At 32.9% G+C, this 24,024-nt stretch overlaps 1 long non-coding RNA gene and 1 pseudogene across 1 annotated transcript; both read right to left on the reverse strand.

The window, feature by feature from the left end:
- Positions 1-2,368: 2,368 nt before the first annotated feature.
- On the reverse strand, positions 2,369-2,808 carry LOC112757106 (uncharacterized). The gene is made up of 3 exons (XR_011873624.1): positions 2,696-2,808; positions 2,552-2,620; positions 2,369-2,477 (listed from the first exon to the last, which is right to left on the reverse strand). It is a non-coding gene; the product is annotated as an uncharacterized lncRNA (long non-coding RNA).
- Positions 2,809-5,237: 2,429 nt separating this feature from the next.
- Positions 5,238-17,172, reverse strand: LOC140180128 (protein DA1-related 2-like; annotated as a pseudogene).
- Between the last annotated feature and the right edge of the window lie 6,852 nt (positions 17,173-24,024).

Raw genomic sequence — 24,024 nt, forward strand, 5'->3', positions numbered from 1 at the left:
TTATTGTTAAATAAAAATATAATTAATTTAAGAATGAGTGAACTTATAATTAAAATTAAAATAAATTAAATAGAAGTAAATTATTTGCTGAAAGATATCAATATGTATTTTAATTTGCATATATAATAGTAACAAGTAAATTAGCTGGGTGGTTGTGGCTACTATTTATCTCTTTGCAGGAGGGGGCTTTGAACCCCATCTGTTTCATTTTGAGGAAATTTTGAAATTGAAACGGTTCGGTCGGATCGGTCTTTACCGAGTTTGACTGGTTTCTATCTGTTCACTCTGGGTTTGATTGGTTCGCACCGATTCCTTACTTTGTGCGATCCAATTATTGGACCAGACCGGTATAAAGTCAGGTTCACCGATTTTTCAGTTGAATCGGTCGATCTGGTCCGATTTTGATAACAATGATTGAATAAGCCTGAGAAAAATTTGTGACGACTTTTGAAAAAGTATCATTCTTGGATATTTGAACTTATAGGTTCATTTTTTTTTTTTCTGCATTATTCCCTAACTCGACAAGTCAATAACTAATTTGTTAAATATAATACCCATAATTTATTATCCCACGATCACTCACTCAAATAATAGTATCATCTTTTTGGCTTTCAAACTCACCAACAATCCACTCACAAAGTAGAAGAAAATTTCTAATGACCATATTGCACAAATATTAAGAATTATTATTTGTGACACTACCTTTTGATTATTTCATGTATTCCGTCCCATATTAGGAATATCAAACGATGTCAAACTAACCACACAAGAATTGAAAACTGTCGGCATCACCAAATAGAACTTCCATACACGATAGATTGAGCATTTATTCATATATATGTAAGGTTTTTTATAATAAAAAAAATGAATAAATGACATCAATCATGGAATCTATCTAACTATCTATTTATCAATCTATCTATATTATATAAACATTAAAATAAAATATTAATAAATCTATGAAAATTTACACTTTAAATATATTAATTTATAAAAAAAATCAATAAAGTCCTCCACAATATATAGCAAACATTGATATATTACTACCAAATTAGTTTTTATGGTAGAAGATTTTAATTTAAATATAACTTATTCACGTTTATTATTATAGAAAAATTTATTAATATTTTTTTTTAAAATAATCTATCTAAAATATAAATTTTTAAAAATTTATTTGTGACTTTACTTTAAAAATCAATACCAACATATAATAGAATGAATTTATGCTATATTATCTTTTGCATTCGTGTCATGTTAACAATTTTGTATATAGATGGTTATTTTATAATTTTACGGTATAAAAAAATCAAATTTTTTTTATAGTATTATTATAAGTGTAATAACTCGTGCCATGCACGTGATAAGATTGAAATTATAATTTTAAATTATTCTATTAAAATTAATTTAAATTATAATAATTTAATTAATAAATAAGTAATATGATGTGTATTGTTCTTTCTTTTTTTTAATATGGTATTAAGTGTATTAACTCAAAGGTAACTATTAAGTGTATAAAAATTATGTTTGAATTATGAATTCTCTAGATGAAATTATCCCATTTAAAATATTTAAATTATAATTTCAATCATAAATTACAATTATGATTTTAAAAAAATTGATATGATATTACATTTTTTTCTCCACTTCACTATTAATATACTGATATTGTAACTAGAAAATGGCTTAATACAGACAGATTTACAGTAGATTTGGTCCATATTACAGACTGATTTTTGGTTACCGACGAAATTACTGACGGATTTTGTCCCTTTGTAAAAGCCTCGTCAGAAATTATTTACCGACGGATTTTTACCAGTTACTGACAGATTTTCCCTCGATAAATTCTCCCCTCCATTTTCCTGAAACGTCGAACTTTTCGACGGATTTTCCGTCGGTAATTACAGACAGATTTTTCATCGGAAAATTCATCGGTAATTAGAGACAGATTTTTCGACGGATTTTTCATCGGTAATTTGAGCCTTGGAATACCATCCCATACTCTTAATACAGACAGAAAATCCGTCTGTAAATCCGTCAGTAAGATAAAATAGAATTTTTTTTTTAATTTTTTCATTGCAAAATAAACATGTTTTTATACAAAATAAATATAAATTTAAACAAGTTCATTGTATTATCAAATCAAAAGAAAAGTACTATAAACAAGCAAGTTAATATAATTTAAAATATAAACAAAGTATATTAATACATCAACTATAATAATAAGTAACAACCATACATCAATAAATGTATTGATACATCAACTATGATTCAAAATATAAACTCAATGTATTGTCCAACTATACTACATCAAAAACAAAAGAAGATTCTGTTTTTTAAAGTTCTACAGCTCATTGGCAGTGTGTAGAAATTGAATTCTGGAAGTGGTTCACCAGTGCAACCTTTCCTTGGATTCGTGCATATGCCAGGGAAGCAACTTTTTCACTATTAAACTTCTCCCACTTCTTCCCATTAAATGTCTGCAAAATCAAATACATTATTTATAATCAAACACATTAGTTACAATGAGAAATATGCACAAAAAACTAATAACCTCATAGAATGGAATAATGTGTGATGCCGACATCATGTTGATAAATGCGTATCCCACATTGCATTTATTCTGAAATCAAAAGGGGAAAAGGATTAATTAAGCTTCACTAGTTTAAATGGAGACTATAGGAAAGGCGCTCTCTACCTTAAAGTCGATTGGTAGATAGAAAAAATCATAGGTACCCTTGTGCTTTTCATCAATAGCAGCTAATAACATTTTTGAGGTGTATCTGCAGGTCATCAACAACAAAGTATGATCATTCAACAAAAAGAATAAGTACAAAGGATATACATGGTGAAATAGAAGGCCATGGTGCACTTTCTAGATCTAATTTCCTTTCCAAGATAGCATCAAAGATCTGCTTTTCAGTTTCTGAAATTGTCCAACAATGATAGTGATGAGTGAGTCCGAAACAGAGCGACAGAGGAGTCGAAAATAATAAGTACAAAAATCTTAAATAATAAAGGTAATAATAATAACAATCAATAGTGTAAATCAAAACAGTGGTGGCCAGAGATACCAACATCATGAAGGATATTCAATAGCTTAGAAACCTACCAGGTGGAGAATTGGCCACAGGTATGTTAAACTCAACATCAAACGGATTTGGTGCAATAATAAACTAATCATTTCAAAACCATGGAAGCAGCACAAAAGTAGCAAATATTTTGTTGTATATACCTGTCTAGCAGCAATGAGAGCCAGCAAGGCCCACGATGTGTTTACGAGATGAGCCCTATTGTTTTCAAGATTTGAATACACCTGAAAAATAGACATTGGGAGAAAAATAGTTATAACTCTCAGCCTTTAGATTCCTGAAAGTAATAAAGTATTCTAACTGAATGTTACTTATAAACAAAATGCAATACGTTATATGAAAATTGTATCAGTTTCATAAAATTCATCATCTTATACTCTCTCCTTTCCTTCCTACACACTTCCCAGAAAGTTATAATCTCAGCAACTTCTTTATCATGTTTATGCATGCACTACTCGGAAAAGACTCTCCTACAAGCAAATGCTTCGTAGTTTTAGGGATTTCTAAATTATAAGAAGAAAAATAAATGATATTAACATTTAGAAACAGTAAAATTAACCTTGTTTTGATAAGACAAATAACTCTCTCCCCATCCACCATTTGAAAGCTTCTTAGACAGCAGAAATTCACAAGCTTTGCGAATGGCTGGGCAATCACTGTAACTCTTTCCAGCAGCAATCAACCCATTTATCCCAAACCATGCGGCATAGGTGAAGCAAACTCCCCATGAACCATACCTGTTAAGCAGATTTGAGTGGTTTAGAGGTCTACTAAACTAACAGTTCCATCCATGCTAAAGCAAGAGGTCGAAACCACAACATGCATAAATCAACTATCAAATGAATAGAAAAAACTTGAAAATAGTGGTTTCCAAAAAGAGAGTAGCAAACCATGAACCATCTGAAGCTTGAATGCTTTCAATATATGCAATGGATTTTTTAATACAGCGGCTTATTTCGTCTGGGCGATGTATGGGATATAATTTCCGAAATGATGCCAATGCTTGCAAAGAGGCTGATGTACATTCCACATAACTATAACATATAGCAAATAGAAATATTAAAATATTCAAATGATGGGTTAAGGGATAGGAAGAGGAATGCAAAAAGTTATAATGAACAAGCATTTGATAGCTTACCAATAATCAATAACTATATCACCAAAAGTTTCCGCTGGATTTATTATCTGCAAGAGAAAGCATTCATCTAAGTGTGTATCTAATCTAAATCCAAAATCAACTTCCTAAATTTTCAGGATCAACTCGTCAGCTGTAATTCCAAAATCTAGAAGAAAGTCCAAAACATTTTGTTCACAAACAACAATTTCAAAGTTGTAGCTTTTGTGGCATAACTTCAAATACATGTGCTTGACGAATTGAGAAATGAATTTTAGGGAAAGATGGCAGAGGGAGACTTGACTACACTAGCAGATTTTCATACTTTATTATTCACATGGTGTAATTCAAGTAGGCTAATTTCTAATTATTCATAAAAGAAAGTTACCTCTAGCCATCTATATGATCGTGTGAGTTCATATGTTGCAAAGCCATCATCTTTGTTCTGAAGAGTTGGGAAAAGAAAATTAATAAATACATCTCTAGATAATAACATTGATTCTTCAAACAGATTCAACAAATTTTAAGGAAGCTATTTGCTCATGCACCGTGGATCACAGTCAGACAAACAAGATATTTAAAATAAATAAATAAATAAATATTAATAGAAAAAATGAACAAATTAATGAGAAAGAAAAGGTTAAATAGAGAGGATATGATATCTTTACAAGAAAGAAAAAGATAAAATAAAGATCTTCTTCCACCAATCTATCAATGATTTATTTGCTCAAACTATTCAGATAATCTAGCTTCAGCCAAGACGAGTCTATTACCTGCAATTGGCTCACCAACAATCTTCGGTGAAATTTTGGAAAGTAATAGAGCAGCCTGAAAGTAGCATATTTAGCAATGTGGCAGAATAAATTAAACAAGTTCAATTTCTTCTACTTTTTTTCAATCAATAATTACTTTTAGTCCTTCAGATGTGCAGTCAGATATCAGCCATCCATGATCTCTAGTTGAAAAAGGCCAAGCACCTTTTACTCCTTTTTAATGATTTTAGTGCTGCTTCTGTAGCCCTCACATCATAAAATTCAATAAACTTGTGATGGCCTTTGTGAGACGTTTCCTGTATCTGTAGTTATTTTAAATCATTAATGTGATATTCAAAAGATATATGACAAGTGTGTAAACAAATAAAGACGGATAAATTGTCACCTCTTTGACCTCCCCATATGCCCCAAATATGGGCTAAGATTGCACCTGTGAGTAACATGTGTCAGGTGAATAGTGTCAACAGCTGTTACAAGGTTGTCCAATATGTGTATGTATGATTTTTTTAATTATCTTGGAAGACCATAAAGAACAAGAATAGCTGTAACTTCACATTTTCTAGTCTGCTTTTGATGTTGAGTTCTCATTCCTATGAATCTATGCCCTCCCATTTTTGGCCATCTATGTACCTGAAAGTATAGTAACAAAATCATGATTAGTAGAGATTGATAAACACATTCTAATAAGATAAAACCATAAACAAGCAAGTGTTTCTAAACAATCATACACTGATGACAGTTTGCTCTTCTGAGAGGCACAAACCCCTTGTTTCAGGAAAATGATGGAAACCCTGCAAGAAGATAAATAAAATAGAGTAAGAGGACTTAAATTAATTCTATGATTGAGAAAAAAAAGAAAAGAGTGAATTCTGATAGTTAATTTTACATTCTTCTCCCCAACAATGGCTTCATCAAGTGCATCTCTACCCACAAGAAGCATAGGAACTTGCTGATCTATTCTCATGTTCATCCCTTCATAATAATCTCTGATGGCATGGTATAGAGGTTCACATTCACCAGTATCTGTTATAGCAGATTCCATTCACTCAAAGCACAAAATCCGTCCATCATCTAGTCTATAATAATTTTCGTTGCGCGACTTTGAGAAGGAAAACAAAGGATCAGAGAAAGGAAACAAGTTGGAAAAGTTGTTGCAATCAAGAGTGAAGTGAGTACCTCTAATCTTTCACAACTACAACAGCGAGCTGTATTATCATACTCATGTGATGGACAATACTTTTGGTACCAATAGGGATGGCACCTATACTCAATCAAACCAGGTGCATTTATTGGAATCTGAGAGTGAAATATATCAGAACAAGTGCTTATATATATATACAATGAGTACAATATAAAATCATTCCAGATGAATTAGTCTTACACATTGAAATTAGTAATATAGTGGATACTTGGGGAAATTAAAATTGATGCTTTCATATTAATTATTAATTATTAATTATTACCAGAGCTGTGTAGTATTGTGTGGGCAACTGTGTTCGTTTTCACGAGCCATCCAAATTACAAGAAGAGAGTGCAACAAAATACCAAAACAAGCTAAGTTAGAGCCACAACCACAAGAAATTAAAGCATTATGGTTGGTAGCATAGCATACCATAGCTAGCTCCAGGAGACAACCCACGAGGTTGAATATATCACTGCATAGGCCATAGCATATACGTATATTAATATCCAAATTGTTTAATTAACAGACCAATAATAATGATGGAATCAAATTAAACTAGTGATTAGGATTTATAAATTAGTATAAAAGAAAAAAATGTAAAGAATCTTGCTGGACTGAGTGCATGGATGAGTCTGTTAAAGTGTTTAACTAGAACTAGGAGTCCAGGATGTTGTTGAGCAAGACTCCGATGATGATCTGATTTTGGTGAACTAGCAAAGGAAAATGAGAAGTGTAGAAGAATGGTCAAAGACAAGGCTGTTGGTGGTCAAACAACTTTCTCTTAGCAAATTTCCCAAACTTATCTGAAACTCATTCCTATCAAAACAATAATTTCAGTAAATTGATCAATAATATTCATGAGTCATGATGTGTGTATGTGTTTTGGGGGAAGGAGGGTTGTTTTTGTTTACTTTCTTACTTTTAAACTTCAATTAACGACTATAGGGGACCTAGATGAGAGAAGGATCTTGAACTGTAGGTCCTGTTTCACCAACCAGCAAAGCTTGTAAATGCTCACCTCCTCCTACTTTTTATAAAATTCAAGAAAGAAAAGAGGAAGAAGAAGAAATTAAGCCCAAAATAGAAATTGAACAAGTTAGCAGAGAAGAATTAAAAGAAGAAGAATCAAATTCCAGATCTCAATCACAACCACCACGGTACAAAGAAGGATCAATAGAAATTACAAATTAACCAAAATTACATCATATGGATATAGAAATTACAACTTTAAGAATTCAACGATCTTCTTCAATACCTCAACATCAGTTCTCAGCATCATCAATCACAATTCTAGATTTTACAACACGGGCAATCCAACCAGTAGATGATGAAGGCGAGATCAAAATGCAGATGTTCTTACCAAATGCAGCATCCAATGAAGCGAAGTTGAGTAACTTAATATCTGATCTCATGAGGAGGTAAAAAGATATAACAGATGAAAAAATAGCTTGAACAATAGAGAAGTTTTTGCAATACAAAATGTTGTTCAAGCAAAAGTATCAATTATGGAACAAATCTACAAACTAAAATCATAACGCAAAGGAATTTTACCTATTATTCCATTTTTTTTATTGCTTAGTTTAACATATCTCATGAACAACAGAGAACTCATAATAACTATCTATCTATAAATTAAACAAAATAGGTTGAATAGATAAGCAAAAATACAATTCTGCTAATACTCCAAATGTAAAACTATCGAGAAGAAGCATTACCAAAGAAGAAGCCATTAACTGAATTAAATTTCAGACAACATTCATCAAGCTCATATTAACAATGTTCAGCAATGTTTAGCAATCCAGATTAACAATCTAAATATTTTTCAGCTATTCAGAATCAAAACCTAATCTAATCCTATTTTAACAACCTAAAAATCTACTAATCAGAAAATAAATCTAACTAAAATAATTACTAAAATCAAACTAACTAAACAAAATTAACTGAACTCAACAGAAATTAAAAGAATTTTAAACCCAAAACCTGGAAGCAGAGACAATCAAAATAGGACAGAGGGAAAGAAGGATGCCTAGGTCTCTACGGTTCGAACAGGGGGAAAGAGAGAGGTGGAACCGCGGCTGACGATGGAACCAATTTTGGTCGTCACGGAGCTAGGGCTTGCGCAAAGGTAGCCGCGGCATTGACTGGAGGAGATGATGGCTGTAGCATTGGAAGAGATGATAGATGTAGCAAGAACTGAAGAGGATAAAAGGAGAGAGAGAGGCACGGCGGTGGTGGAGCTTGAGCTTGCTTTCTTCTGCGAACGAGAAAGAACGAGAGAGACAGGGGCTATCTTCTACTGGTTCAGTGTTTAAAAAAGAGGAGAAGAAGGAGAAGGTAGCTGCGGTGGTTAGGATGGCCGGTAGTGGCGCTGTGGGTGAGGAAAGGAGAAGAAGAAGTAGCCTGTTGACGGAGAAGAAGGGCGAGGAATGCTAGGTTTATCTCGTTTGATTTGTGTGCTGTGAAAGGAGCTCGGGCAATGGTAGGTTTAGCTTATTATTTTCGACGGAAAATTTTAAATTACAGATAGATTTTTCATCTATAATAACTTAATAAAATGCAGCATTTTTGTCCACTTAATTACAGACGAATTTTCCGTTTGTAACCATTTCCCACGAAAAAAATTAATTTTTCTGACAGAATTATCGACGGATTCTCTTTTCCATCTGTAATTTATGCCAATTCATTTTTTTTGTTTTCCGACAAAAAATTCCTCTGAAATTCCGTCTGTATTTTTGTGGGATAAAATCCATCGAAAATATCCATCTGTAATAACTAGTTTTCTAGTAGTTTATTTCAAGTCTACGTTATAGTATTTTTCTGAATCTTGATTGAAAAAGAAAATAGTTACGTGTTTCTATCATTCAATTTATTTAATACACCATGTGCTAACACTAACGATATTTTTTTAAAAAACTATTGATAAAAATAGATATAATATGATTACAAATATAACATAAATAAATAAAATATATAAATAAATGCTAAACTAATATGTTTACCAATGTCTTTGTTTAATTTTGTAAATTAGAGAATAATTATATATTCAGTTGTTCGGTGATCACATAGATGATCAAGTAATTAGATTGTAAATTGATATCACAGTGTGCATGTTATTTTTTTCTCATTTATGAATGAAAACGAGAATTAAAAGAAATAAGTAGTAATATATAAAGAAAAAAAAAGATTTTGCACTACAACACATAATTATTACTAAAAGAAATATTCACATTAAAATATTAAAATTTTACATACTGCAAATCATAAAGATCAATCACAATGTACTGATCATTTCTCCTTATTTTTGACCATAATATAAGTTTTTCTTCTTCAGTTAAGAGTCCAATAACATCTAATATTTTAACTGAACAAAAAAAAATAAATTAAAAGTACCAAATTAAGAACAAATAAGTGAATAATATAAGAAATTATAAGAACAAATGAGTGAATAATATAAAAAATTAAATTCCGTTTGATTCCTAAATCTCAAAATTTGAGAAGACATAGACATTCCTTTCTATCAATTCATTCTCAAACATTTTTATCAAATAATTCTGGATTGAACAATGAATTTTATTGTACTACAAAACAAATTAAATATAAAAGCTATTAGCATCTACAAAGCTATTAAAAAGAATTGTCTTTGACTTGTGAAATGGTATACTTATAAAATTAACTTAAAATACGAACTATAAATATTTTTAAGAATTTAATTTTGATGCACTGACAGTATAAAGTAGTTTTACACGTGCATCGAATTATGTAATGACACATCAGTAAAAATAACTACCTTTCACATTGACCGCGTGAATGGTCATCCAGAAGAACGGATGTGACTGCACGACTGTGTAAAATATTTTACACTGTTGGTGTATATTAAACTCCATTTATAAACTGAACTTAGCATTACTTGAAAAAATTTAGTAAAAGAATCAACTAATCTTATCATCTATTAGAACTATTTCTATGTAAGACGTCTTGTTCTTGTTAAACTTGGATAGAACTTTCTATAGCCTTATAATTCTGGTCTTTATTTTTTATACTTTCTCGTCGTATAATCTACTATAGGTGATACTATTGATAGGATCGTATAATTAATACCCAAAATATTTGTTTCCGGTATTGTCCAAAATTGAATTGAGATCATATTCAAAGTTTTAATATCACAATTGGGATATAATTAGTACCTAAACTTTTAATAATTAAATACCTAAAATAAGTAAATTAAATAACAATAATTAATACCTAAAATATTGAAAAGAAATTTTTAATAAATGTGAGAAATAAAAAGAAAAAGAATTAATAAATAATAATAGTGTTTAAATAAAAGATTTGATAAAGAATAATAATTATAGGTAAAAATAGTGTTTTTATTTCGGAGAAAAAAATATATGAGAAATTATTTAATAACCCGTGCCATGCACATAATAATAAATTGTTCAATAACTTGTACCATGCACGTGATTAGGTTGAAATTATAATTTTAAATTATTTTATTAAAATTAATTTGAATTGTAATAATTTGATTAATAGAAAAGTACCATGTTATGCGTTCGTTTTTTTCTAATCTGGTATTAAGTGTAACAACTCTAATATAGTTATTAATCATTTTTGTTAATATTCTTTTTTTATCTAAATTTATGATTAAAACAACGATTATAAATATTAATAATTAAATAAATCATTATATTATAATTATTTACGTTTTATTCCGAAAATAAAAAACGTACTATTTCTTTTTTATTTAAGGGTTTTCTTATTTATTCTACCAGTATATATTGATCGTTTAGTCAATGGTTTTTTATTGGTAGGATATATTTATTTATTTTGTTTAAATAATTTTAAATCTTTCCTTATTTAAGTATACATATATATTAAGTCACCTATGCTAATTATTTTTTGATTTTCTGATTATGAATATTTTTTTTGAGTCTACAATCATTCAATAATTTTGTTATTCCATTAACACCATCATATGCATAATAATCTTCATAAATAATAATAATTTTATTATTTATTTATATGTATATATTAATTATTTAGTTAATGATTTTCTTATTCTCAGAATATATTTAATTTGTTAAATAATCCTAAATATTTTCTTATTTAGTTTATACATATATATTAATTGTATATAGATATATTTAAATTGCATATATTAATTATTTTCTTATCATAATTATTTCTTTTTGAGCCTACAATCATTCGATAATTTTTTTATTCTTTATTATTAATGTCATTATATGTGTAATCTTCATAAATTATAGTAATTTTTTTATTTATGTATACGTATATATTAATTTTATTAAATAATTCTAAATATTTTTTTATTTATGTGTACATATATAATTGTACATAAAAACATTTAAGTCACATATATTAATTTTTTTGTTATGATTATTTCTTATATATATGATTATTTTTTATTCTACAATCGTACAATATTTTTTTATTTTTTATATCCATGCATATTTCTCAATCCCCTTTCATACGCTTGATTAACCATTTTTATTTTAAATGGTGATATTTTAATTTTTCTTTTCTTTCACGTATTTCTATATATAATTAGCAAAATCACGTATTGTGAGTCTTTTTTCTTTTTCACGATTTAATCTTAATTAATCAGTCTTGTGTCCACGTAATATAATTAAACTTTTAATTAATCACTCTAATCTATTGATGAATTACACTTCTCTTAAAAATTACATCACTAATCTGAAATAAAAAAATAAAAAAAAGTTGATACATATATCCAAAAAGAATAAACTTAAAAATAATAAAAAAAAAGAAATTTCGTATTAAAAAAATTTAAAAATAACATATCTAAAAAGAATAGTCACAATATATAAATTGAGGCAACAATTTAAATTTCTTTAAACCTAATTTAATCAAATACAAATATTAGAACTAAATTATTTAAATAATATTTAATCTATAGATTAGAGTCATTCTAGTAATGACAACCAACCAAAATAACATCATAAGATCAAACATTTAGAATCCGTACAAATTCAGACCATCTTCTTGTTAAAATTGTCAAACTAAATTGACCTTTATTTTTCTCAATGGCATTGCATTGATGCACCAAAAGGCTGGTAGTTTCTAAAAAAATCACAATATGTTATAAAATTATTTTTAATACAAAAAGCTTAAGAGAAGAAAATTTAAATATAGTACCAATCTTTGAAATTGCATCTTCAAATATGACATGAATTTTCTAAAATTGAACCTAAATTGAGAAAATTCAATCTCATTACATGCTCCACTTCGAATATTTTTGGGAAAACGTAGAAAGCGTGGAGGGAATGAGACTTAAACGTGACTTACAAAACTCTTTGGAAACAATTTCTCAATCAAAGAAGAATAACAAATTAAAAAAATACTTTGTCTCTTAGATTTAGACTCACGAACCCAAAAAAAATACTATATATAACCTTTAGTAGTACAAAAATAATTATAGAAATTAATTATTGATATCAATATCAATTTACCACTATCAACGTTAGGAGTGTGGTGCACAAATTGTGAATCACACTTTTCACAACTCATACCACTAACCAGCAAGTGCACTGGGTCGTCCAAGTAATACCTTACGTGAGTAAAGGTCGAATCCCACGGAGATTGTTGGTTTGAAGCAATCTATGGTTATCTTGCAATTCTTAGTCAGGAAGTCAATTATATTTATCAGTTGAATTGCGAATAAACAAGAGAGCATGGGTTAAAGGTTACTTGTTATGCAGTAATGGAGAATATGTTGGAGTTTTGGAGATGCTTTGTCTTCTGAATCTCTGCTTTCCTTTGTTCTCTGATTCACGCATGCACATCCTTCTATGGCAAGCTGTGTGTTGAGGCATCACCGTTATCAATGGTTACATCCCCTCCTCTTGTGAAAATGGTCCAAATGCTCTATCACAGCACGGCTAATCATCTGAGGTTCCCGATCATGCTGGAATAGGATTCACCCTCCTTTTGCGTCAGTCACTACACCCAGCACTCGCGAGTTTGAAGCTCGTCACAGTCATTCAATCCCTGAATCCTACTCGGAATACCACAAACAAGGTTTAGACTTTCCAGATTCTCATGAATGCCGCCATCAATCTAGCTTATACCACGGAGATTCTGATTGAGGAATCTAAGAGATATTCATTCAATCTGATGTAGAACGGAGGTAATTGTCAGATACACGTTCATGGATTGAGGAAGGTGATGAGTGTCACTGATCATCACCTTCTCCATAGTTAGGCGCGAATGGATATCTTAGATAGGAACACGCATGTTTGAATGGAAAACAGAAATACTTGCATCAATTCATCGAGACACAGCAGAGCTCCTCACCCCCAACAATGGAGTTTAGAGACTCATGCCGTCAAAGAGTACAAAGTTCAGATCTAAAATGTCATGAGATACAAAATAAGTCTCTAAAAGTTGTTTAAATACTAAACTAGTAGCCTAGGTTTACAGAAATTGAGTAGACTATGACAGATGATGCAGAGATCCACTTCTGGGGCCCACTTGGTGTGTGCTGGGGCTGAGACTTAAGCAATTCAAGTGTATAAGGCCATTTTGGGCGTTCAATGCCAGGTTTGGATCCATTTCTGGCGTTGAACTCCAACTTTTAATCCTTTTCTGGCGCTGGACGCCAGAATTGGGCAGAGAACTGGCGTTGAACGCAAGTTTACGTCATCTATCCTTGAGCAAAGTATAGACTATTATATATTGCTAGAAAGCCCTGGATGTCTACTTTCCAATGCAATTGGAAGCGCGCCATTTCAAGTTCTGTAGCTCTAGAAAATCCACTTTGAGTGCAGGGAGGTCAGAATCCAACAGCATCAGCAGTCCTTTTTCAGCCTGAATCAGATTTTTGCTCAGCTCCCTCAATTTCAGCCAGAAAAATACTCGAAATTACAGAAAAACACACAAGTCATAGTAAAGTCCAGAAATATGAATTTTTCCTAAAAACTAATGAAAATAAACTAAAAACTAACTAAAACATACTAAAAACTATATGAAATTAACCCCAAAAAGCGTATAGAATATCCGCTCATCACAACACCAAACTTAAACTGTTGCTTGTCCTTAAGCAACTAGACAAATAAAATAGAAGACTAATAGGTTGAGAAGCAAGAATATCTCAGAGTTTTTTGAGTGAAGCTCAGATTCTAATTAGATGAGCGGGACTAGTAGCTTTTTGCTTCCGAGCAGTTTTGGCATCTCACTTTATCCATTGAAGCTCAGAGTGATTGGCATCTATAAGAACTTAGAATTCAGATAGTGTTATTGATTCTCCTATTTTAGTATGATGATTCTTGAACACAGCTATTTCATGAGTCTTGGCCGTGGCCCTAAGCACTTTGTTTTCCAGTATTACCACCGGATACATAAATGCCACAGACACATAATTGGGTGAACCCTTTAGATTGTGACTCAGCTTTGCTAAAGTCCCCAATTAGAGGTGTCCAGAGTTCTTAAGCACACTCTTCTTTCTGCTTTGGACCTTGACTTTAACCGCTCAGTCTCAAGTTTTCACTTGACACCTTCACGCCACAAGCACATGGTTAGGGACAACTTGATTTTGCCGCTTAGGCCAGGATTTTATTCCCTTAGGCCTTCCTATCCACTGATGCTCAAAGCCTTGGGATCCTTTTTATTACCCTTGCCTTTTGATTTTAAGGGCTATTAGCTTTTTCTGCTTTTTTTTTTGCTGCTTTTTCTTGCTTCAAGAATCATTTTTATGATTTTTCAGATTATCAATAACATGTCTCATGTTCACCATTCTTTCAAGAGCCAACATATTTAACAGTCTTAAACAACAAATTCAAAAGACATATGCACTGTTCAAGCATTCATTCAGAAGACAGAAAGTATTGCCACCACATGCAACTAATGAGAATTTCTCTTATTAAAACTCAAAATTTTATTGCCTCTTATTCAAAAGATCTACTATTTTATTCATGTTTGCTGATGATGAGAAAAATAAACTATGGCTTAATTGGGGATAAAATCAAAATAGATACTAATTACTACTATATGACTCCTAAGGTGAACTTCTATAACGACACTATCACAGAGTTAAAGCAGAAATTGGAATTTAACAACCTTTGTTCTGGAAAATGGGTGTTCCTCTGATCCGTGGGGTGCTTGATTCTTCAAGAGAAAACTTCTAGCGCTTCAATTCCCTTAAGTCACGCCCTTGCTCCTCTTGTTCTTTAAACATATAGGTCAGCATTTGACTGTGTTCCTTCTGTTCTTTTATTATTTGCTCCATAGCTTCCCGTATCTTGGTGACAGACGTCTCAAGATACTCCCAGTATTCAGATTGAGGGATTTCTGGGAGAAATTCCTGTGTTTTCTTCTTGGTGGGATCCTCCTGCGCTTGTTGTTTTTCCATTGATACTTTGGTGATTGGTTTCTCAACTGAGATATACTCAGTTATTCCCATTCTTACTCCGGCGTCCTTGCAGAGCAGAGAAATCACGCTTGGATAAGCCAACCTGGTCTCTTTAGAATTTTTGTTAGCAATTTTGTAGAATTCAGCTGAGATCAGCTGATGAACCTCCACTTCCTTTCCCATCATGATGCAATGGATCATCACTGCTCTTTTAACTGTGACTTCAGAACGGTTGCTAGTAAGCAATAGAGAATGACCAATGAAGTCCAGCCATCCTCTGGCGACTGGTTTGAGATCCTCTCTCTTGAGTTGATTTGGGACACCCTTTGTGTTGGTGGTCCACCTGGCTCCAGGGATACATATGTCCTCTAGAATCTTATCCAGGCCCTTGTCTGTTCTCATCATTCTCCTGTTGAAGGAGTCTGGATCGTCTTTCAGCTGAGGTAGCTTTAAGATCTCTTTGATCTTATCAGGGATGGTATGAACAATCTTTCCTCTGACCATGGTCCGATATTCATAGAAAGCAGTTCCAGATAGTTTTTGCTTGTCAGTCTGCCACATATTAGCATAGAACTCCTGGACCATATTCCTTCCCACTTTTGTTTCAGGATTAGCTAGGACTTCCCAGTTCCTGATTCGAATTTGCTCCTGGATCTCCGGATATTCATCTTCTTTCAGATCGAATCTAACTTCCGGGATCACTGATCTCAGACCCATTATTTTGTTATAATGGTCTGAATGTTCTTTAGATAAGAACTTCCCTTGATTCCAAAGTGGTTTTGGAACGCTCTCTTTCTTGCCTCTTGGAGTGGGTTGTTTTCCTTTGGGAGCCATGATCCACTACAAGAAAAATACCCATTCAGCCACACTTTTTTTAAGCTACATTTGAAAAGTTGAATAGGCTACGCTTTTCTCAGTGATGCCTTTTTATAAGAGAAAAAGAAACACAATTTTGGCATCATTTAAAAAGTGTAGCCTTAGGTATTATAGAAATCACTTATAATGCGTAGCCGAATGTTGATATTTATGGGTCCACTTTTTATATCTAAGGAAGCGCTTTTAAAGTGTAGCCTATTTGTTAAGTTTTGGGTGCAGTTCAAAAGTGATGCCTAATGTATCTAAAGCAAAAAACTTGACAACTGATAAATTTTATTCGTTAATTTCCCGAAAGCAAAACTCACATACTTAGTGAAATTTTTGTCCCTCCAAAACTCACACATAGCCTTCATCTCAGCCTTCATCTCAATCCCCTTTCAGAAACCCTGTCACCATCGAAGAAACCCTTCAAAGCTTACCATCGCGAAGAAACCCTCTCGCTACAGAAACCCTCTCACTCACCACTCATCCTCGCTCCTCTTCGCCCCCCTCCTCGTCGCTGTGCCGCCCTCACCAGCGTCATCTCTGCGCTTCTCATCGTCCTTCCCCTTTCAATTCAATCGAGTAACCCTCATCTCTGCGCTATATACTGAGCTTAATGAATATTTTTTCTTTGATTCGTCACCAATTCACGCTACCTGTACAAACTCGCGCGCCTTCTCCTTCGATTCGTCGCCGCTACTCATCTCTTCTTCAAGGGTTTTCACCTTCGATTCGTCGTCGCTCATCTCTTGTTCACCGTTGCCATTCATCACCGCGCTCACCAAGTAAGCATTATGTGCCTCGTTCTTTTCTTCTCGCTCATTCTCTTACTTGCTCTCTCTCACTCGCCCTCTCTGTGCAGTGTCAAAGAAACTGTATGCTCTCTAGCGACCTCTTCTCTGCTCTACTGTGAAGCATCAAGGTTTCCAATGAGGCAAAGCATCGATCCCTAACAAGCGAGGTAAGCGCCCGATGATGATGATGGTTCTGTGAAATTTGGGAGGTTTTGGGTTTTGGTTTTAGGGTTTTAATTGGGGTTTTAGCTTCTGTATTCTGCGTTATTTATCTGTGGACTGCCAGATCAAAACTAAAATCACCAATGTAAATTTCACTATGTGCCAACTGAATTATTATTCTTATTTTTGTTATTGTTCTTGTTGATTTTTTCTTATTTAAATTTCACTTTTTGCTTACGACGAATCATTGTCTAGTTCTGTAGTTTATTTCATGCCATTGGATTTGTTAAGCTTATCATAGATGTGGCCTCTTCAATTTAATTTCTCCTGTTTATGTTTTTCTGTCTTTTAGGCTTGGATTATGCTGACCCGAAAAGGAAAGGCAATTTTCTTGGAAAAGTTTTTCTTGCTGCTGGATTAATAGCATTATGCATTATCATGATCAAGCAATCTCCATCTTTGAGTTCCACTAGTCCGGTAATCGCTAGTCATCTTACACATGTTTTCTTTGAGAGCTTTTTATGTCTTTGCTTCTTTCCCCTTTTTTTGTCCCCTCCACACCAGAGATGTGCATATTCATTATAGTTTCATAGCTGTTTGATTATTACCCTTTGAAAGATATCTTAAAAGTGGTAGATTGTTGATAGAGATGAATTGATGAATGATATGAACTATTTTAATTTTTTGTCCATAAAGAGTGAAGCTTGATTATGTTTAATTACCGTTCACAACTTTTGTCAGCTAGATAGTTGAAAGAAGGAGAAAAGGGGATAGTTTGTAAGGGAAAAATTATAAAGACAAGATATATATATTTTTCAGTTATAGTTTTCTTCTTTCTTTGAACTATCCTGATATAAGAGTTTTCCTTCTCTAAAGCTAATTTTCTTTATTTATTCAAGCTAATTTATCATTTTCGTTTCTGTTTTCCCCCTTTTCTAGTTTGCCATTCGCGAACCTGGGGTAACTCATGTTTTAGTAACAGGCGGTGCAGGCTACATTGGTTCACATGCTACGCTTCGGCTTCTGAAGGAAAATTATCGTGTCACTATAGTAGTATGTCTATTAATAAAAATGAAATATTTCTCTGACAAAATCAAATGCACTTATCAGTGTGGTTGCGACAGGCATAACATTGTTTTTTCCTTTTTGGCAGGACAATCTGTCACGAGGAAATATGGGTGCCGTCAGAGTTCTTCAAAATTTATTTCCAGAACCAGGAAGGCTTCAATTTATATATGCTGACTTGGGAGATCAGACATCTGTATCCTTACCCACTTTCCTCATCACTATAAATATTTTGTTGTCATATTTTTAACTTTGATTGAAACGTATGTGGAGAATACCGAAGAAAGATTTTCTACTTAACTGGTTACCAGGTTAATAAAATATTTTTGGAGAATAAGTTTGATGCTGTGATGCACTTTGCTGCTGTTGCATATGTTGGGGAAAGCACTGAGGATCCTCTCAAGTAAGTACTTCTGGAGTTTATTCAAGCACTTCAATCTCAGTTGAATGTTGCATTCTGCTTGTAATTTGCTCCTCCTTCCAAGTTGCACAAGTAACATGTCTATTTAGATACCGATTGACTTGTTTAGTGGCATATTAAACAAATCACCCTTGATGGAATAGGTTCAAATCTATCTATTAATTTGCTCCTTAATTTGCTCCTCCTCCTCCTTAATTAGAATGGTTAAAATTGAATTTTAATGCTTTCTTTAGGATCCGGAATTGTTTATCTCAGCTGTACGCCAAAGACATCACTCCTGATGATAAGCAAGAACTTGATGAGGCTTTGCAGCAGGAGGTAAGTTGGTAATTTAATTTTCGCACCTTTAGATATGAAATTACAATTTTTGCACCTAAATTAAATTGGTAATTCATATGCTATCTGATCTTTTCCACTAGAACAGGACAAGTACATTTCAGCAATGCAAACTAGAAAGTAAATTTGGTGATTTCTTTTTCTTTCTTAATTTGTGTACTTAAAGTACTGAAAATATGCTCCTAAGATATTTATTCAATCAAGAATATAGACAATGGTATCAAGTACTTCATTCTTTATAATTCCAAGGTTTTTTCTTTTTGAAAGAAAGAAAGAGCTCAACACTTATAGTGGAGCTTATTATACAATTGAAGAATTAAAAAAAGAAACAAAGACAATTAAAGTAATTCCAAGATTCATTTTCTCACATGGTGAAGCATTTTTATTAATCATCTGTGTTTGAATTTATTCTGCAGAGAATTATATCTCCGATAAGCTTCTTATGTAACTTTTGTTTGTGTATATTCAAGCTGCATTTCGAATGGACGAAATTAGGAGAACTCACTACAAGAAAAATACCCATAATCATAATATAACATTGTGTCTCCGTCTGTCTCCCTCATGAATTCACAGACAGTAGAGAGAGCGCAAGGAACAGAGGAATAGCCAAAGCACCAGGGAGCAAAAACAGGAGCGTTCTTCAAGTTTTTGGCTCTTCATCAATCATAGCACCAAGAGAAAGAGAATGATGGCCAAGGAGGGAGCTGACTGAAGCTTAAGAGGGAGCTGCATTCCACTCACCCAACTATTCTTCGAGTTTCTTTGCTAGGTGAGGACAGCGACTTCATCTTCTTTCTTTTCTCCTCTAATTCAAAATTCTGATAATTCTCTTGCTCCATTTTTTCCAGTTTATTCAATTTCTTTTAACACAACTACCACCACAAGCAAAGAGAGGTGAGTGATTTTCTCTCCTCTGTGTTTAATTTGGTCGAATGGCCTTGTGAAACGTAACCAAAATTCTGGTTCTTGGAACGGTTAAGGTTTGGGCTCAAGAGAAAAACAGGGACAAGTCTTGTGTATTTGATCAACAAAGAGGTAAGGGTTAGAATAGTTAGATATTGATTTTAGCTGTATTTGGTGATTAAATGGCAGAAACCTTTTCATTGAGTATGCTTATTCTCAAATAAGTTAGGCTACATAATATATTTATTGACCAGTCGGCTGCTTGATTCTTGGATCTGTATGTGAATGATTGTTGCTTTCTTAATCAGCAGTTTACTTTGTAGTGGTAAATGGTAATGTTCTAATAAACAAAAATTAAGTACTAATGGGGACTATTATTCATTTGTCTAGAGTAGTTTACTGATTTCATGTTAATTATTTTTGTTGCATGTGGATTATATATGCTGCAGTATTTTCGTGGCTCATGGCAATTTATCAACTATTGTCAACTATTGAGCTTCATGTTCCTAAATATTTCTATCATTGAATTCAGCATTTCAAAGTTTGTTCTTTCTCTGAGACTGTGCCAACTGGAGTTAAAATTTGAGTGAAGCAAAAGGAACATATTTGTTCTTTATCTTACCTTCTAATAAAGAATAGAATAGTGTCCTTATGTTTATCAATTTGCCTGGTTTTTATTTTTGACATTAACTCCACCTTAAACAATTTTGATACTCACACTTATTCACTTACAAAATCCACCAATATCATGGTTTTGCAGATTGACGAAGAGCTTCTTCAGGAAGTGGTTAATATGGGATTTGACAGAAATCAATTGGTTGAATCTTTATGCAACAAGATCCAAAATGAGGTCTGTGCCCTTCATTCTCTCCTTTCATGTCTTCTTGATTGTCTCTTATTATTATCTATATATTTCTGGTACTGTGGCAAACTACTTGTTATTGGATAACTGGTTCCATGTTTCTAGTGGCTATCTTGGAGCTGAGTTTCAAGAGACTATGGTTGACTCTTTACCTTAGATAGTTGACTCTTTTAAGTCTTAATGGATCTAATAATATCTCTTCCTCTGCTCAATATCTCCCACTTATTTATTTATTTTCATGTGGTTTTGTTGTTACCATGTTTGGTTAATGTGAGTGTTGAGCTGAAAAAGAGCAATGTTTCTGTTCTTTTAGCAATTGACTAATGTTGTTGGACCCTTCATTTTTAATGTTTTCCTTTAATTTTTCAATATGAAGTGAATGACCCTTTTTGCCTTGTGAACATGGAGGTTACTAAGGAAGAGCTTAATGCAAAAATGAGAGAAAAAAGTTTCCAACTTTTGGTCTGAAAAAAACCATGCAAAGTTTCCAACATGTTTGTGTTTTGTTTTGTGGCAGATGGGGCTGGTGATGATTTGTTTAAAGAGCTATGGAGGCTGTGCAGGGCCATTAATGGTATGATATACACTTCTTTACCTTGTTTCTGATTTTGTTTGTGAATTTTATTTTTTTCCATTTTTGTGCTATGTATGCTTTCAAATTTAAGCCTTAAGGGGTTTAGTAAGTGTTATATAATTTTGATTTTTTTCTTTTGTAGTTGCCAGAACCTACAGAACAAGATTTGAGGCAGATGAAGAACCAGAAATCTCCCAAATACAGTCTTCCGTCGAACAAGATATTTAAATAACAAGATTTTTTTCTCTCCTATCAGAAGGATAATAACTTTTATTAGAAGATACTTATGTAGGATACAATATTTTGGTTTTTTATAGTTTATTAGTAGTAAATTCTAAGTGGTCTAATGTATATTTTGATATGGGTATGTTTAATTTAGTGAGATGTATGAATACTCATTTATGATCATCCCAATATTTTTAGTTCATTATAAATATATTTTGTTAAAGGATAATTTTTATTATTTAAAGAATATTGTATGGTATTATTATGTATTTATTTTTATTTTATAATTTTTAACTAATTTAATTAAAAAAATAGAATTATATATATAATCATATTACTAAATATTAGGTTTTAGAAAAAAAATTATTAGAATATATATATATAGAAAATAAAAAAAAAAACAATGAGGGACCTAAGGCTACACTTATATACAGTAGCTATAGTATACAAAAAAAAAAGAGGGATCTAAGGCTACACTTATAAAAAGTAGCTATGGTATACAATGTGGCTACGCTTTACAAGTGATGCAGTAGTGTTGAAAAGCGTAGCCTATTCTGAAAAAATGAAAGCTGAAAAGCGTAGCCTTTGGTCCTGGACAGCATCACTTGAAAAGCGTAGCCTATTCCCAAACGCCAAAAGCGTACCCCTTGGTGCAGAAAAGCGTAGCCTTTGAGAATAGGCAACGGCCGAATAGGAATCACCTCAAAAAGCGTAGCCGTAGCCCAAAAAGCGTAGCCGTAGCCTAAGGCATCATTTTTTTTCACTTTTGGCTACACTTTTCAAGTGTACCTAAATGGGTGTTTTTCTTGTAGTGATCTTAGAGGCCGAACTCAAATTTATAGGGGGGGTGGGTTTTTTTTCGAAAAAAAAAGAGATAAAGATATGATAAAAAGATTTATTTGGAAAAGATAAGATAGAAGATATGATAAGAGAAGATATAGTTTAAAATTGAGAGGATATGAAAGATTTTTGAAAAAGATAGATTTAGATTTTGAAAAAGATAAAATGGAGGTTTTGAAAAAGATATTGATGAGTTGAAAAGATAGATTTGTAAAAAAAAGTTTTGAAAAGAGTTGGATTGAATTTGCAAAGAGGCCTGGTGCTTATGGATTAAAATACATTTGATATTTTTAAGGTAGGGTTTTTAGAAATTAGGGATTTTAGAAATCAGGGTTCTTAACATGTTTATGTAAGAAATCATGTATTAAAGTATGAAAATCAAGATTTAGAATGAAAAAATTTGAAGAAAAATGAGTTTTGTCTCCTCCCTGCCATCCTGGCGTTTGAACGCCCAAACACTGCCTGTTTTGGGCGTTCAACGCCCAAATGCTGCTCTCCTGGGCGTTCAACGCCCAGCTGCTGCCATTACTGGCATTCAACGTCCAGTGGGTGCCCATTTCTGGCGTTGAACGCCCAGATTGCTACCATTACTAGCGTTCAACGCCAAGTGGATCGGATGCCCATTTTGGGCGTTGAACGCCCAAAATACACTTTTACTGGTGTTTTCTTGCCAGTGAGCTCTTTTTCTCTGTTTTGTGTGCCAAGTTCTTCTGTAACTCTGTGGATTTATACAAATGATTCCTCACCTTAGTGTCAGTGAACTGTATATAAACAAATAAAAATAAAAATAGGGCAAAATGCTTAGAGGATTGTTGCCCCATGGCTGGGTTGCCTCCCAGCAAGCGCTTCTTTATTGTCTTTAGCTGGACCTTGCTGAGCTTTTAATCTAGCTTCAGCCTTGAGCACTCTTGCTCAATGTTGCCTTCAAGATAGTGCTTGATTCTCTGTCCATTGACAATGAACTTCTTATCAGAATCAATATCTTGAAGCTCCACATAACCATATGGTGATACACTTGTAATCACGTATGGTCCTCTCCACTGGGATTTCAGTTTCCCGGGGAATAGCCTGAGTCTAGAGTTAAACAACAGAACCTTCTGTCCTGGTTCAAAGATTCTAGATGACAGCTTTCTGTCATGCCACTTTTTTTATTTCTCTTTATAAAGCTTGGCATTTTCGAAAGCTGTGAATCTGAATTCCTCTAGCTTATTTAGCTAGAGCAATCATTTTTCTCCTACTAATTTGGCATCAAAGTTTAGGAATCTGGTTGCCCAGTAGGCCTTATGTTCCAGTTCCACGGGCAGGTGACATGCCTTACCATACACGAGTTGGTATGGAGAGGTCCCTATAGGGGTCTTGAATGCTGTTCTGTAAGCCCACAGAGCATCATCCAAGCTCCGTGCCCAATCCTTTCTATGGGTATTTACTGTACGTTCCAAG

Source organism: Arachis hypogaea, chromosome 16 (assembly GCF_003086295.3).
Source record: "Arachis hypogaea cultivar Tifrunner chromosome 16, arahy.Tifrunner.gnm2.J5K5, whole genome shotgun sequence".
Taxonomy (NCBI): domain Eukaryota; kingdom Viridiplantae; phylum Streptophyta; class Magnoliopsida; order Fabales; family Fabaceae; genus Arachis; species Arachis hypogaea.